The 18,140-nt window shown below is 37.2% G+C and overlaps 1 long non-coding RNA gene and 1 pseudogene across 1 annotated transcript in view; both read left to right on the forward strand.

The window, feature by feature from the left end:
* The first annotated feature begins 4,401 nt into the window (after positions 1-4,401).
* The window catches only part of LOC140519055 (uncharacterized), a 57,549-nt gene continuing 43,810 nt past the window's right edge, over positions 4,402-18,140 (forward strand). Inside the window, exons 1-2 of the long non-coding RNA XR_011972080.1 lie at positions 4,402-4,537; positions 6,048-6,124. This is a non-coding gene — a long non-coding RNA (uncharacterized lncRNA). The remainder of the gene's footprint in view (positions 4,538-6,047; positions 6,125-18,140) is intronic.
* LOC140526529 (serine/threonine/tyrosine-interacting protein pseudogene) lies at positions 8,406-9,150 on the forward strand (annotated as a pseudogene).

Genomic DNA, 18,140 nt, shown 5'->3' on the forward strand with positions numbered 1-18,140 from the left:
ACTCCACTCACTGTTCTCTCCAAAACCTGTGTGCATTACCTAGCTGCCTTTATTTCCTCATCCTGCAATGTTCACTCTACTTGTGTAAGAACTGCCACCCAAAGTCCAGACCAAATACCACCTTTTCCATTAAGCCCTTTCTGATTTTTCACTCCCACAGTGACTACTTTCTACTCTGAACCCTAATAGCACTTAAGTACCTCTTTTTGTTCATAGGATGTTTGATATTGTTAGTTGCCTTTGAATACATATTAAATTAAATTTGATACATATTTAATTCATATCTTTCTTCACAAGTAGACTATAAACTTCTTGAGGGCAGGTACAAAATCTTATGCATCCTTACACAAAGGAAGCACCCAGAAAATGATTCCTGTAGAGGATCATTGATGACAATCCTTAAAAAAAGGGAAGCCTGTTGTACTTGAGGTGGTAAGAACAGAGGGATGATTCTTATAGTTATAGAAACTGTTACTCTCATAATCATCCCCCTCTGTCCCCACTTGTAGAAATCCTCAAAGTGGACACAGCTCTATTTTTTCCCTCCCCATGTCTAATCAGAAAGCTACTTGCCTTCCTATCTATTTTCTTATTATAGATTTTAGAATTTTGAAGGGATCTTATAAAATTCATACAGTCCAACTGCTATCTGAAGTAGCAATCTCCCCTAAAAGTGGGGAGATATATGGTGCCTACTATGTGCAAGGCACTGTGTTACAAATGTTATTTACAAATGTTATTTCATTTGATTCTTACAACAACCCTGTGAAATAATCTCATCACTGTTTTTAATCCCCATTTTACAGATGAGGAAACTGAGGTAGAAGGAACTTCAGTGACTTACTCAGGGTCACACAGCTACTAAAGTGTCTGAGGCCAGATCTGAACTCAAGTCTTCCTAACTCTAGACCCAGGACTCTAACCACTGCACCACTAAACTGCATGTTCCTGAAGTTTAGTTATCCAGGCCCTTCTCTTTCCATCCTCACTTCCCAGTGATGAAAAAAACAATCCACTTCACTCAATAACCCATTTCATCACTGGCCTCATCTGCTTATTGATATCTCAGTCCAAAAGTCTTAGTTCAGTTTAAAGTTTTAATAGTGCATTCAGTTGAATTCTATCTCACTATAACTTCCATTTTGTTGATCCAAGTATTGTCCTTTGGGACCCAGTAAAATAAATCCCTTTCCTGCGTGGCAGTCCTTCAAATATTTGAAGACAAAGGCTAAGGGCTACCACTTCCCTTCTCATTCACTCTTCCTAAAGGCAAAACACACCTACTTTCTTCAAGTCCAAATATAGCATGAACTTTGTTCCAAGGCAGTCTAGATAGAGGGGAGAAGGCTCAGTATATAGAGAGAAGACCATGAAGGTTTGACTGTTTTCTTCATCCAAAGGGCCCTGGACCAGTGCCCACTAGAATCTAAAAAACATTTTGAATTTTCTCAGTGGGATAAGACTCTATCCTGCTAACTACCTGATGAGTCTATGGGGGAAAAAAGCTAACTTGATGAGTATATCCAAGAGGCATTCTTTTTTTTTGAGCATCAACAATGGAGATCTGCCTCCATCTTCCTGACTAGCCTTATGAATGAACACATTGACCCAGTTGGCTGGAAAGAGTGAGCTTTGCTTGTAGGGACAGTTTCTATCTTGCTAATTGCTTTGAAGTCTGCCTGTAGCATCTTAGCTTCAGCAACCCCCACCCCTTCAAGGAAACTTTGCTCTATGTTTGGAGAGTCAGCTTTGATTAGTTACCCCTACGCCTTCCTCTAGCCTACCCAAGCCCAAATCCTGGAAGAGAGCAACAGAAATAAAGCTGGCTTTCACCTCAGAGCAAAGTATTAGAGTGATGTACGCAGACAAAATTTGACTTTTTTTCTCCTTCAAGTGCACCAAGAATTTTGACATTCCAAATTTGGAAGCTCTGCTCCTTTAGGCCCTGAATGAGAGTGGCTAAATGGCAAATACCCATTGGATCAGTGGAAAGAATATTGGTTATAGAGTCAGAAGTCCTGGGTTTAAACCTTACCTTGGCTCCTTGCTACCTATGTGAACTTGGGCAAACTATTTCCCTTCCCTGGGCTCATTTTTCTCTTTATAAAGGAAATTGAGTTAGGAGAACCCTAAGGACCCTTCAAAGTCTAAATGTATGATCCAATGAGCCTCTGAACAGCTGAAATCAGGAACCAGCAAGAGCAATTTTGCTGGGCATGTATAATTGTTAGTACCACTAATCCTAGGGTTACAGGTCATAAACAAGTCAGGGATTAGGATTACTTCCTCATAGCAAATTGGTCTATGCTAAATGTATATTAAATTCAATTTGCTTGGAGTAAGAAAGGTTCCTTCATGTATGGAGGAGAAAGTGGCACCTGATGCGCCCTGAAGGAAGAGGAAAGGACACTCTAATATTTTTCAATTTGATTCAGCATTTATGAAAATCTACTACATGCCAGATGAAGGGCAGAAGCATGGCAGAGTATTTAGACAGTCAGCCTAGGAGTCAGGAATACTTCTGGCCTCAAGTTCTGAGTCCCATACCTACTGATTGTATCCTTGAGTTCCCCAAGCTCCTCTAAGACGACATTTATTATTTTATAATTTTTCTTTTCAATGTACTGATTTCTCCTCTAATTTTTAATATTCCCTCTTTTGTCCTTATTTATGTCTTTGTTGGTTTTTAATTTTTTTTAAGTGAACATTCAGTTCACTAATCCTTTCTTTCACTTTTTTGTTGATGTATATTTTTTGCAGGGATAATTTTCATCCCCTGAGAATTACTTCAGCTGCATCCCAGACATTATGATCCATCATTATTATTTTCTATCACATAATTGTTATTCGTCTCTATAACTTGTTCTTTGATCCATTCATTATTGAGTATTTTGTTGTTAAGAGTTTCCATTTGGGTTTGTGTCTTTTGTTTGTGCTTCCTGAACTGATTACTATTTTTGCTGTGTAGTGGTCTGTAAAGCATGTCTTTATTGTTCTGTGTTTTAATATTTGTTTGCAATATCTCCACGCCAAAATACATGATCAATTTTTACTAAAGTTCCATTTGCTTTATAAGACTATAAATTACAGAGAAGGTACCAGTATGCATTGGTTGAAGAAGTTCCTCATATGGATACCCTAAAGTGATGAAACTGAAGGTGTGGTCCAAATAATGAGCAAAACAACATTATTCTAGGCATTATGTCGTGTTGAGAATACAAAAACAACCAAAAAATTTCAGCAGTCCCTGCCCTCATGGCAAATTCCTTTTCTCTACTGTCCCTATCCTCAGGATATCATTTACTCTTTCTTTGGGGAACCATGGCAAAATGGAAAGGAAACTCAGATTGAGAGGTAGAAAAGATTACTGGTTATAGCGCCCAACTTACAACCAACTGGACCACTATAATATCTAGGAAGACTTGAATACTAATCCTACCCCAAGTGTTTACTCCCTGGATATGACCCTGGGCACATCACTTAGTTTCTTTAAGTCTTAGTTTTATCATCTGTAAAATGTAATTATAATAGCACCTACCTCTCAGGGTTGTTAGGATAAAATGAATTTGTAAAGCACTGTGTAAACTTTGAAGGGTTTAATATATATATATATAATATATAGATGTGTTAATATAATATATAAATGTGTTATTAATAATGGCTCTTCGGTACTTATCTCATTTTAGAGGAGAGATTCTTTTTTTCTTTTCTTTTTTTAAATTAAGCTAATTTGTTCTCAGTTTTCAACAATCACTTCTATAAGTTTTAAATTTTCTCCCGATCCTTCTGTCCTCCCTCCCTGAGATGGCATGCAATCTTATATGGGTGCTACACATGCATTTTTATTAAATACATTTTTACATTAGTCATGTTCCATAGGAGAATTAAAACTAATGGGAGAAACCATGAGAAAAACCAAATCAAACCAAAGCATAACACAAGAGAAAATATCCTGCTTCATTCTGCATTCTGACTATAGTTCTTTCTCTGAATACAGATGGCATTATGCATCAAGAGTCCTTTGGGAATGTTTTAGGTCCTAAATACAGAAATAGTGTAGGGGGGATATTCTGGTCCAGCTTTTTCTATGGTATTGCCATCTGAATAAGTTATACCATTTGTCATCAATCAATCATTCAATAAACATTTACTGAGCACCTACTATGTGCCAAGCACTGTTCTAGGCACTGGGGATAAAAAAAGAGGCAAACTGTCACTATCCTCAAGGAGCTTATAATATAGTAGGGGAGATAATATGCAAGCAAATATATATAGACCAAGGTATATACAGGATAAATAGGAAATTATTAACAGAGGGAAGACACTAGAGTTAAGAGAGGCTGGGGAAGGCTTCCAGTAATAAGATAGAATTTTAGTTGGGACTTAAAGGGAGCTAGGAAAGTCAGTTGTATGGAGGAAGGAGAGAATTCCAGGCTGAGGGGGGTGGGGCACAGCTAGAGAAGATATCCCGAGCTGGGAGATCTTTTTCATGGAACAGCCAGGAGACTAGTATCACTGGATCAAAAAGTATATGATGGTGAGTAAGATGTAAGAAGACTGGAAATGTAAGACTAGGTTATGAAGGACTTGGAATGCCAAATACATCTTGTATTCGATCCTGGAGGTGCTAGTAAGTCACTGGAGTTTACTGGGGGTGGGGGTGGGGTTGTCATGGGGTTTGATATGATCAGACCTGAGATTTAGGAAAAATCACTTGGTGATTGAATGGAGGATGAACTGGGAATGGGGAGAGACTTGAGACAGGTAGACCCACCAGTACATTATGGAAACAATCCAGGGGTGATTTGATGAGGGCCTGCACTAGAGTGGTGGCAGTGTCAGAGGAGAGAAGGGGGCTTATTCAAGAGATGTTCCAAAGATGAAACTGACAAACCTTGGCAACAGATTGGCTAAAGAGGATGAGAGATAGTAAGGAGTCCAAGATTTCTCCAAAGATGAAGGTAACATAGCTGCAAACAGGAGTTTTGCTTCCTCTTGGCTAATGTAGTAGGTACAGTCATTTTTTTATAGATCTCTCCCCAATCAATAATGAAAAATAATTAAGCACAAAAAGGTAAGAGGAAAGTAGTGTTTGAATCTGACATTGTGAAAATGTATGTAGCATTCTGCCCCCTACGTTCTGACCTCTCTGCTAAGAGAGGGAGATTTGTTTTGTGGTCTCTTCTCTGAGATTCTAGATGTGGACCTCTCTTACTGTCATGTGAAGTGCTCAATTTTATTGGAGTGAACAAGTCTTATCTAGTTTCTAGAAGGGAAACCCATGACCTTGAAGACCATGACTTTTTCTTTATATTTTCTGTTGTATTTGGCACATGGCAAGAGTTCAATAAAAATTATTGAATTGAACTTGTGGACATATCACAGGAAAAGAGACTGATGATCTCTAGAGTCTAGGATTTGATTTCAGGGTGGGAAAGCAAGGAAGAATCTAGAAATGAAGTAGAGAAAGGTCATAAATGACCTTTATCTTTTGGAATAAGAGAAAAATATACAAACCATATAGACAACTAATAAGAATGCCCTCTACTAACCTGTTTGTACTCCTCTGTTATAATCCAAAGTGTTGAGGCCTTGCTTGTATGGCTCTGTTTAGTGCATGAACTAGATGTAAATTGAAAACAGAGATGCAATAACTGCAAAGGACCTATGAAGGAAGATGCTATCTCATCCAGTGAAAGAACTGATAACTAGAAGTATGTACAGAATGATTTTTACACACACATACATGCATATATATACATATATACTTATACACATATATTTGTGTCTAATGGTAGCCATCTCTAGAGTGGAAAGGAGGGAAGGAAAAAAATGGAAAACAAGAAAATTACATGATAATTTTATTATATATTTAAAAAGAATAGTAAATTTGCAGGTTCATGTGCAATCATTTTTAAAATTCTACTCTGTTATAGAAATGCTTGTGTTATTTCATAAATTCAAAATAAAATAAATAAAAAAGAAAGAAATGGAATAATTGGCACATGTTCACTCTCTTCTTTCTATTTGTCTCCATTGTTTTGAAGGAACATTTAATGGAGAGCAGATACTTCCAGAATGTTCAGATCCAGTCTCACAAGATAAAACCAACTGAGATATGGAGGTAGTTTGATCTTCTATCTTTCTGGGGCCAGAATGTAGTCGGAACAAACAATAACAAATCTTTATCATGTGACCTTGAGGAGTTAAAAAAGTCATATAACTGTGCTGACTGGATCCAATATAAATTCGTGTTCTCTAACGTTAATAAGATTGTTATTGCTCAGCGTCAATGCTTTCATTCTCCTCAACTGATGTTATATGCTCCCTCCTACCCCCACCCAGCAGATGTTCCAAACCTTCTCTTCTCTTCCTAAGCCACCACCAACAATTCCAGATTCCTACCTCCAAGTACATGAGTTCATCTTCTATATTACTGAAAAAAGAGATATTGTATCATGAACCCCCTCATATCCCTTACTCCCCACTGAAAACCTTCTGAATCTTCACATATTCTTTTCTTTTTTATCCCACTCTCTGAGGAATAGGTGGCCCTTCTCCCTGCCAAGACTAACCCTACAATATTATCCCCTCTTTTCTTCATTAGGAGTTTGTGAAATTAATCTTTCCCCAGTTCTTTCATTTTCAGTCTTTATTCACTGGTTTTTTCCCTGCTAACTGCTAATATACTCTTGTATCCCCTTTCCTTAACAGATCTTTCCCAGCCATCCACTTAAACTTCGTTCCTTTTCCTTCCTTACTTTCATGCAAACTCCCAGAAAGAGTCATCTATGCTATCTATTCTTCATCAAATTCCTCATCTTCTTGAACTCTGGTTTCTCAGTTCACTGCTCTCTAACTGCTCTCCCAAGAGCTGTCAGTGATACCTCGACTATTAATTCCAATGATTTTTTCTCATCCTTCAACCTATTGGACTCGTAACTTTTAACAATGTTGACCCCCCCTTTCCTCCTGGATATTCTTTCCTCCTATGGCTCCCATAAAACTGTTTTCCCCCAGTTTTCCATTTATTTATTTGATTATTCCTTATATGTTTCTTTTTCTTGATTAATATCTATCTTCTGCCCCCTAAGTCCAGGGACTTCGTTCTTCAAGGCATTGTCCCTCAAAACTTTCTCCTGGACTTTCTCCTTTCTATAGATTTTTTCCTTTGATGGCTTCATCTGCTCACGTGGATTTGATTATCTCTATACAAATGATTCCCATATCTCTCCTGAACTTGAGTCCCACATCACTATTTCGAGCTGAACATCTTCCTTGTTAAACAGAAGGCTTAGGAAGGACTTGAATGCCATCATCAAATCTTTGAAGGGCTATTTATGTAAAAGAGGTGTTAGGTTTGTATTGCTTGGCCCCAGAGAACAGAGCTAAGGGCAAGTTAGGGATTTGATTTAGGTCTGATGTAAAGAAAAATATTTTTAAGTAAAAGGTATCTATAAATGGAATGGGCTGCTTCAGGAGATCGTGATTTCCCTCTCATTAGAGTTCTTCAAGCAGAGGGTGACAACTTATCCAGAGTTCTTATCCAGATATATGTTGGAGTAGCTGGCCTCTGAAGTTCCATCCAATTCTGTAATTCTTGGCTATTTTCTTGGATGTTCTATTGGTTTTTCAAACTTTACATGTTCAAAATAGGACTCATTTATCTCCCCATTCTCACATCTCTCTACCTCTCACATCTCCCATTTCTATTGAAGATAACACTATGCTTCTAGTCAGTCAGGTTCATCACTTTGGTATCATCCTTTACTCTGACAATTATGCCTTTATAATGTTTCTCACATCTGTTCCCTTCTATACACTCTCATGGCCATAATCATTGTTCAAGTTTTTGTTACCTTTCTCCTGGACTACTATATTTGCCCCCAAATTGATTTCCCTATTTCCATTCCCATTTTTTGTCCAGTTCATACTCTGCCTTGTACTTGTGTGATTTTTGAGTGTGTCACTAGACTTCTCATTTGGAAAATGAGAGCGTTCAGAAGTACCTTCAAATAATCCTCCCAATCTGGAGTACATGCTCTCCTTATCTCTACATTGAAAATCCTCATCTACTCTCTAGGCTTAGTTCTCCTGCCTCCTCATCTGTGAAACATTAATAATATCCCCAGTTACTAATACCAACCATTTCTTTCTTTAATTTGTCAGTAAACATGTAATTAACTAAGGTCTTTAAAAAATTTTGTTTCTAAGGAACAGCATGGCAGCAGAGCACAAGCCACCCAATGCTCAGCTGCCACCAGAGTTGTCAGGAACTACTGGTCTTTGTCAGTAGCCAGTCTGCATCCCCTTTCTCCCCCCAACCCCCACTCCTTGACCATCTAGGGTTATGGCCTGGACAGTCAGTTGGACACCTAGAACACACCAACTAACTTGTTGGGGCAATGGAGGAGGGGAAGTTAGAGTTTCCCATCCTACCACAGTCCAAAGAAGATGTCAAGGATTGGACCCATCTCAGGAGGTGAGAGATGCAGGAAATCTTACCTAGATTGTTTTGGGGCCCATATTCTTCAGCTATGAAAAGCAAGCTACTTATACCACAGAAACATTGAATAACCCATATAAAATGTATAAGACAAAACATTGAAGCAAACTTTATTAAACCAAACTTTCAACAACTATTTTAGGTATTTGGTACTGGAAATTGCAGATAATCCAGTTGAAAATATAATACATTTTTCCTCAATGATTAAAGAATTTATTGATGGAAGTTTACAAACAGGAGGAAAAGTTCTTGTCCATGGAAATGCAGGAATTTCCAGAAGTGCTCCCTTAGTTGTTACATACATTATGGAAACATTTGGAGTTAAATACAGGGAGCATTTACATATGTTCAAGAAAGAAGGTTCTATATTAATCCTATGCTGGATTTGTCCATCAGCTTCAGGAATATGAAGCCATTTATCTAGCAAAATTAACAATACAGATGATGTCACCACTGCAACTGGAAAGATCATTATTCATTTAGTCTGGTATTATAGTCACCCTTTCAGCTGTAGACAAGTTGCAGACGTGCATTGGTGGAAGACATTTACATTCTGTGATGTTCCTGTGTGGATGAAATCCCAGGCAGCTTGAAATGTACCACATGAAGAAGAGGAATTTGGAAATATGCAAGTTGCTGCTGTTCAGAATGGATGGTGGTGCCTCAGACCAACATTACATAGTATTTGAATTACTGTGTGTGAAGGGGAAAATACATTAATAATGTAAAATGCAAAAAACACAAGTAGCTTCTTTTCAATTACATGTTGCTTCCTAATGCCTTTCTCTACAACTTGCTAAGCAACATTTTAAGAAAATGATGACTTTCTTGAATAGATAGCACTGCTTATTTTCTTCTTTTTTAAAATTTGCAGTTTTCTTATAAAACGAGATTTTTGAACTTGCAAAGAAGTATTATGGCAATAATGCACTTTTCATACTTGAAAATGTCTTTATTTGTATGATATAAAGTTATTGCTTTAAAACATAATGCAAGTTGAAAAGACTTGTTTATAAAATTATTTGTAATTTATAACAATTTACTAAAGAAAGTTTGTTATAATTTATTTTGTATTTATACATTTTAAAAATAGTTTTACAATTCTTATAGTAGAATTTTTATGAAAGTTCTTATAGAAATATTAATGCAAGAATCTACCACATTTTGAGTAAAAGTTTATGTACCTTAAATAAAAAAGAAATTTTGTTTGTGTATGCCTAGCAATCTGGCCCAGTGAAGAGGATGCTAGGCTTAGGGTCAGGAAAATCTCATTTAAAATTTCATCTCTGACATGAGCCATGTGACCCTGGTCAAGTCATTGAACCTCTATATGCCTCAGGCAACTTCATAGACCCTGTTACATTATAGACAGATTGTTGATGTTTGACCTCTTTTCCTGCATCCCTAGTACAGTGCTTTAAAATATTGTAGGAGTTAAATTAATTTTGATTGCATTGAAATGGCCTCATTGTACTGCTAATTGGAGAAAGAATATTTTCTTAAGGTGTCTCCACCCAGTGGGAATGTGATAAAATTCCACCTAAGTGAGATAGCTGGTGCCTGTGTAGGGAAATCATAGCAGAGAACTCTTGCACGCTAACTATTTGTTCTTCTTGTTCAGAAGCAAAATCTCATACTTATCAACTTTGATTGTTCTTGTAATCAGATGGACTGCAGGTGTTGTTGAAGATAGAAGGAAAAATTACTTCACTGCTTGTCATTATTCCTATCGCAATGATAAGCCTTTAGGGCTGTGCAATTTCCCAATGATAACAGCTCATTAACAGCTTTTACATTTATTTTCATGATTTTGTGCTACTTAGGTATCTAATGGGTCATTTTGTTTGGGGCCATATTATCCCAAATGAATGAAAAAGCATTTGTTAAGGCCTTACTATGTACCAAGTATAGTGCTTACATACTAAGGAAACGTGGCATACAGGACGAAGTACTGGATTTGGAGTCAGGGAGAGCCAAGTTCAAATCTGGCCACAGGCTCTACCAGCTATATGATTCTAGGCAAGTCTCTTATTCTGATCTGCAGATCTGATCTGCATTTAAAATATGGAGACTGGATTCATTGATCTCTAAGGTTCATTCTAGATCTAAATCTATTTTTTTATTATCCTAGTAAGAAGGAAAGTTAACATACATAGGAGAGTGGTGACTAGGGAGGTGGATTTGGTTTGGAAAATTCCTGGGATATTTAGGGAAGCCGTGAGGAGTGAAATAATATGCCCTTTGCACTAGCAATGCTGCCTTGATTAGATGATGGTGCTCAAACTGGAAAGGGGTATGGATGGGTGTGTGTGTGTGTGTGTGTGTGCAGAAGGTAGGTAGGGGCAGGGTGTTTGGTGAGAAGATGTTCATTACATAACAGCTATAGCTGGGTCATTTAGAATGGGCTACCTGAGATACTTAACAATCAGTACAATGGGGCTATAGGGTTTGAGTTCCAGATTTAAATGCATTAAATTCTCCAAGGCATGGTTTCTGATCTAATGGTATAAAGACAACGGGGCCTTAAAGTGATCTCTTAATTTTTTTGTTTGAAGAAGGGAAAATTTAGGTAGAGAAGTAACATTAACTTCCTCAGAAAAGTTAATCCCTGTCTATTTGGGTACTAGAACGTCATATTTTATTAATATGTACTCCACCTTCTTCCAAAGGGATTTGCAACAGCTTGGAATTGTAACATAACAAAATAAGATGGTTAGAAATGAGACTTTAAAGAAAGCAGAGAGGATAGATACTACCAATTAATCAGATAATTAGTAAGAGTTTGTTAGGTGCCTACCATGTGCCAAGCACTGTGCTAAGTCTAGGACTATCAGAGCAAAGAAGGAAATAGTAACTGCTGACAAGGGGCTTACATTCTAATGGGGAAGGGGGAAACAAAAAGTACATACATAAGCATTAACAAATACTTTTTGTCATTGTTTTTTCAGTTGTATCCAGCTTTCTGTGACCCCATGTGGGGTTATCTTGGCACTGATACAGGATCAGTTTTTCATTTCCTTCGCTAGGTCATTTTACAGATGAGGAAACTGAGGCAAACAGGGTACTTGCCCAGGGTCACACAGCTTGTAAGCATCTGTGGCCAGGTTTGAACTCAAGTCTTTCTGACTCCAAGACCAGTGCTCTATTCTCTGCACAACCTAGCTGCCCATGCAAATAATTATAAATAAAATAAGCGCAAATAGTTAAATGTGTTCTAACTCAGGAGAAAGGATGCTAGCAACAGTGGTAGTGGCAGGTGAGAGAGAACAAGAAATGTTTTCAAGGTGCTTAAGATAAGATTATAGCATCATAGGCTATAGAATTGGAGGGGACACCAAGGATCGTTTAGTATAACTCCCTTACTTTCCAAATGAGGAAATCAAGTACCAAATTTTAATTGTAGATAATCAATGAATTTTGCATTCTACTTCTGGGAATCAAGACAGAAAGACTATGGAATTTTCATGCCAATTCATTTGGAGAGACAAATTTTTCTGGAACTGAACCTGAGTAGAAAAGAGCTTTGTCAATTCTTGTACTAGGGACATGGTCAAGGGTTCTTTTAAATTTTTATTATGAATTTAAGCATCCACAAACTTTTGGATATATAAAGAACAAAAATGTATATGAAGCTATAAACCTGTACGTTGCATAAAAATTACATAGTAACAACAACAATAATAGCAAACATTAATAAGTTCCTACTACGTGACAGGCACTGTGTTAAGAGATTTACAATTATTATCTCATTAGATCCTCACAACAGTCCTGGAAGATAGATTCTATATTATCTATATTTTATAACTGAGGAGGTAAACAGGAGTTAAATGACTTGCCCAGGGTCATACAGCTAAATGTCTGTGGTTGGATTTATATCCAGGTGTTCCTTACTCTATGTCCAGAGCTCTAACCACTAGATTACCTAGCTATTGCTATTTTTTAAGTTTATCTTAACAAAACAGTAACAAAATTACTCTTTTAGCTTCTCTTGAATTTCATTTTGTTTCTTTATATATGTGTATGTACATATACATGTATTTAATATTTTATCGTTGTTTCTTCTTTTTTTTTCTTTTCTTACATTATTCTTACTTCCGGCTACTTACTTTCATACTGCCTCCCCTCGCCTCCCCATGAGTAAATTTCCTATAGAGTAATAACATTTCATGAATTATAACTATAGTTTTTTCAATAATTCCCCAATTGATGGACAACCACTTTGTTTCTGGTTCTTTATTACCACAATAAATGTTATTAGAAATATTTTTGTACAGATGAGTCCTTTTCCTCTGTGTTTGACATCTTTGAGGGTATACACTTGGCAATGGTATTGTTGGGGTGTACAGTACTTTCAAGAGACATAGAAACATTGTGGAAAATACAGAACAACCTGCTATAAATGTAAAAGGCCAAATATGAATGTAGAATACAAACTCCTTGAGACCAAGAATTATTTCATTTGCCTTTGTATTCCATCACCTAGCACAGTGCTCTCCCTCCCTACTTCCCTCCCACTCTCTCTCTCTTTTTGCCTCCCTTCCTTCCTGCTTTTCTTTGCTGTGTTGAAATTGCTTTAAGGTTAATTCTACTGTCCTCCTGCAATAAGGAAGATAGGGGAGATCATGACCCTAGTTCAGGAAATGAACTTTACTTCAATTCTTGCTATATCTTTTCCAGTAAATATCTGTTTGCAAATGCTAATTTTTGTTAATTAGTTAAATAAAGCTATGTCACTGGTCACTGGTCTTTGGTATTGGGGGATGTACACATTGGAATTGGCACTTGAGCCTAGGGAATTAGAAGAATTACTCCACAATCTCTCAGGGGTATCCCATGGTGAATGCTGAAGGGGAAGATGTAGCCATCCTTACTCTGTGGGGTGCAAGTCAGTGAGAATAAAGACACTATTTTGTCTACAAGACATAGTCAGATGCTATGAATTTTTTCTTGTTAATTCCACTAGGTACAAAGAAAGGGTTAAGTACATTAGTGATGAGTGAAGATGTCTCAGTATGTACAGGAAAAGAAAAAGGCAGCATCTCATTTTCAATACAAAGACCTAGGCAAGATAAAGAAATGGATCTTTTGAGCAAGTCTCTTGTGATTTCCCGGATGACATTCTGAAATTCTTATCTGAAAGTGAAATTTGGCCCTGTGTCAATTACCCAGACCCAGCCAAACCATTCTAATTTTCTGGCAGAAGCTTCTCTGTAGTGACTACAGATGTTTTGTAAGAGGTCTGCTTCAGGGGGACAATTCAGATCCAACGTTTCTAGGGTTCTAGAAATTCACAACTTTGTCTTTCCACTTATGCCAAGCCTAGCACTCATCCAAGAGTTTCTACTGAAAAAATGCTAGAAATGCATAAAGCAACTCTGATTCATTTCCCTTGGGAACAACACTATTTCCTCCTCTTCCTGAAGATTTAGGCTGTAGTTTGTACCTCCTGGTGTGTTAGTTGTTTGTCCTATGAACCTTCCTTTCCTCTTTCTGTTTTAGAAATACAGTCTGGTAGCTCAGGAGAAAATGTTTCATGATGACAAGCCTTGCTGTCTGTAAGAACCCAAGCAGAGTATAGTATATAATTGGAAAGATTGTTATTTCCCTTCTCCACTATTTGGACTTTCATAATGTAGCCTTGAAGGCATCTCTGGGTTTTCCCTTCCCAGTGACAGGAAGTAGGGGTTCTTGTCTTCTGTTCTTTTCCTCCTTGGTGCATTTTATAGCCTAAGAAATGCTGTCTGGTAGCTCAGATTAAAATGTTTCAGAAAGCTGCAGTAGAAATATGGAATCATAGAATCATAGAAATTCTAAATTCTAAATTCTAAAGTGATGAAGTAAGCTTCAACAGAATTGAAAGTACCTTAGAACAGAGGTATCAAACTTGGGTTACAAAACTCCAGAGTACAGCCCAAATCAGACTAAAATGCAATTGGGAAATGTTTAACAAAATAAAAATACAATAGAACAAAGATAATAACGTGTTAATGTGATTGTCTAAATCAATACATAGCCCATAAGGATCTATTTCTTTCTTTTCAAAATATATTTTTAATTTATTTTGTGAAATATTTCCCAATTACAATTTAAAACTTTTTGAGTATTAATTTTTTAAATGTTGAGTTCCAAGTTCTCTCCCTCCTTCCCACCCCCTTCCTACCAAGGCAAGTAGTCTGTTATTTATTATACATGTGACGTAATGCAAAACATATTTCCATATCAGCTATGCTGCAAAAGAAAACACACAAACACACACAAACAAGAAAAATGAAGTTAAATAATAATAGTTAAATAAAAATAAAGTTTAAAAGTACGCTTCAATCTGCACTTAGAGATTATCATTTCTCTCTGGATAAAGGTAGCATTTTTTATCATGAGTCTTTTGAAATTGTCTTGGATTATTGTCATGATCAGATTCTCTAAGGTTTTCCCAGTTGATCATCCTTACAATGTTGCTGTTAGTGTGTACAATGTGCTCCTGATTCTGTTTATTTCACTTTGCATCAGTTCATAGAAAACTTCCCATGTTTTTCTGAAACCAAGGGATCTGTTTTGATTTGAGTTTGGTCCCACTGCTTTGATGTTAGAGCATGGAATGTCAGAACATGGAAGGAGTCTTAGAACATAGACTATTAGACAGGAAAATGATTTTAAAGGTCATCTAACTGAATGTCCAAATTTTAAAGTTGAGGAAACTTGGGCAATTAATCTGTCCTTTCTATTTTCAAGAGTAGGAATGTTAATACAGAAAGTTGATGAAAGAAATGGCCAACATCCACTAGCTAATGCCTTTCTCCAGTATCAGTTTTAGGGCTAACATTCTAAATTTTAGACAGGAATATAGCAAGCACTTTCTACCAGGTCTTAACACGTGGATATGCCCAGTTCCCTTCACCTTTTCATTTGCTTTCTTGCTGTACAGAATACCAAGTCACTGGAAAAACGAGAGAATAGGTACCACCATTGGTGGAAGCAACCTACCATCTGCTGGCCATTCATTGTATTACACCTATAAGACAACAGATGGTTAACAGTTGAAAAGGATATTAGAGGTCATTCAATCCTTTCTCTTCATTTTATAGATAAGAGACGACGAGTCATAGAGAAATAAAGTGAATTGTTTAAATTCACACAACTAAATAACCTAATATTTGTAATGAAATTAAATGATATAAAGTAAAAGTCAGAGGAGTAAGCCTTCTGCCAGCCTTGCTCAATGTGAATTAGGAAGAAAGTTGTCTATCTGGTTACAATTTGAAGTTGATCACAAATAATTACACATTGATCTACTGGGATACCTTTCACAGGAGATACCATGAATGATCGAAATGCCAGTGCATCTCACCTGGGAAGGGTGATATTCAAGGCTTAAGCCTTCATTAGGGGAAATTTAGTTTATAAGGTGTTGAAAGCAAGGCTTTGTGGTTATGATGGTTTGGGATCTGGAGTCTAGAATCCATGAGTTTCAGTCACAGGGCTGGTTCTAGCTATGTGGCCTTGGAAAAGTGTATTTCCCTCTCTTAGCCTTATAGCTTCCTCATCCATAAAGTAAAAACAATAGTTTTTGCATTACTTGTTTCACAGGCTATTGTGAGGAAGAATCCACCTAAAAGGGATAAATTTCTCACTGCTTCTTGCCCTTGACTTCCTGTGCTTAGCTCTCTAGGCAATCATGTGGTGCTAGAAAGAGCAATGCTGTTTTCAAAGAGAAAAGGAAAGATGTTTATTCTAGACATCTATACTTGGACAAGCATTTTGAAGTTGTCAGGAAACTAACTACCTATGTAACTTTGGGCAGCATATTTAACCTCTTGGAGCCTCAGTAACCACATGAGTTAGTCAAAGGGGTGGTTGGACTAGATGATCTTAAAGGTCTCTAAAAACTTGTAATCCTATGACACTTATGATTCATTGATTTCTGTATTTTTAACTGGAAGGAACCTTAAATTCCCCTATTTTACAAGTAAGGAAAGCAAGCTCAAGGGATGTTAAGTGATTTGCCCAAGATGACTCAGAAAGTGAGTATCAGAGGGAATATCTGAACCCAGGTTCTCGGACTCAAGGGCAACTATTCTTTTATCCTACCCCACTGCTAGCTAATGTTGTTTCCTTTTTCGTAAATAATTCAGCACGGAAATGGTGAAATTGACCTTTTGACATCGGAATGAGTTCTTATACAGTGAGATCTCACAGGATATTTCATTCCCTGGACCACTTTTCAAGACTGTACTGTAAGTTTCTCCCGGAATAGAGAAGAAAAGGTGGAGAATGAGCCCTCTGCTGGTTGCTTGTATTTTTTTTTTAATACAAATTTGGGGAATATGTAAACTGGTTGCTAATCCTAAACTGGTTCTTAGAGTCTCTGAAGTAGCAAGGTCTAACAAGTCTCAGACTTTATTTTTTTATTCTAAACTTAAATGAACATGCAAAAGAGGATTTCTATATAAATAGCAGAACACAAAAAGAAGATTCTCTTTGAAATCATGTATTATCATTTCATGCAACTACTATTTTTAAAAAGCATTTAATAAGTTCTAGACACTTGACACTCACTAGCTGTGTGACCTTGGGCAAGTCACTTAACCCCAATTACCTCCTCCTGGGTCATCTCCAGTCATCCTGATGAATATCTGGTCACTGGATTCAGATGGCTCTGGAGAAGTGAGGCTGGTGATCTGCACAGCCCTCCCTCACTCAAAGTCAAGTGCAAGTCACATTATTATTTCTCTGATGGCATGGTCTTCTTCGGCAACGAAGGACAAACACATGTACTAGTTTATATAACTTCTAGTCTTTCTTCTCTTTTCCTTTCTCAAACATTTAGAACAATACAGATTCTCTGTTTTTTTTTTTTTAAATTATACTTCCTCAATACTCTCACAAGACATTAAGGTCCTGAAGTTACATTTGCCTTTTCTCCCACCTATTATAATGCTAAAGCCACATCATTATACAACTCCTACCAATTGCTCAAATAATAACTTGCCCAGTCAATCAATTAATCAGTCCTAAATGACTTGCTATGTGCTAAGCACAGTACTAGGCATCAGAGAAATAAATATAAACATGAGACAGTCCTTCCTTGCTTTCAAGGAGCACATATACTTCCTCAGGGTACGTTGACAGCTCAGCAAATACAGAATATACACAAAATAAGCAGTACAGTGATCTGGAGTGTGTGTGTGTGTGTGTGTGTGTGTGTGTGTGTGTGTGTGTGTGTGAAGGTCTCTTGAAAAACTTTAAAATCAAGTCAACATTTATGAAGCATTTGCTTTATGACAGACACTGGCCTAAGTACAAGGGGCACAAAGAAACACAGTGACATGAGCCCTGCCCCATTTTAATGGGGGAGACAACATGAAAACATCTCTTTATGTATAAAATATATACAGCATAAATTGGAGGTAATCTCTAAGGGAAGCTAGTAGCATTGAGGAGGGTCCAGGAAAGGCTTTGTGAAGAATATGAGGTTTTAGATGAGATTTAAAGGAAGCCAGGAGGTGGAGACAGATTGCAAAATATGTGTGTGTGTGTGTGTGTGTGTGTGTGTGTGTGTGTGTGTGTGTGTGTGTGTGTGTGTGTGTGTGTGTGTATGGTGGGGAGGTATAAAAAGACTGGAAGGGTGGTGTTGGGG

This window comes from Notamacropus eugenii, chromosome 1 (assembly GCF_028372415.1).
Source record: "Notamacropus eugenii isolate mMacEug1 chromosome 1, mMacEug1.pri_v2, whole genome shotgun sequence".
Taxonomy (NCBI): domain Eukaryota; kingdom Metazoa; phylum Chordata; class Mammalia; order Diprotodontia; family Macropodidae; genus Notamacropus; species Notamacropus eugenii.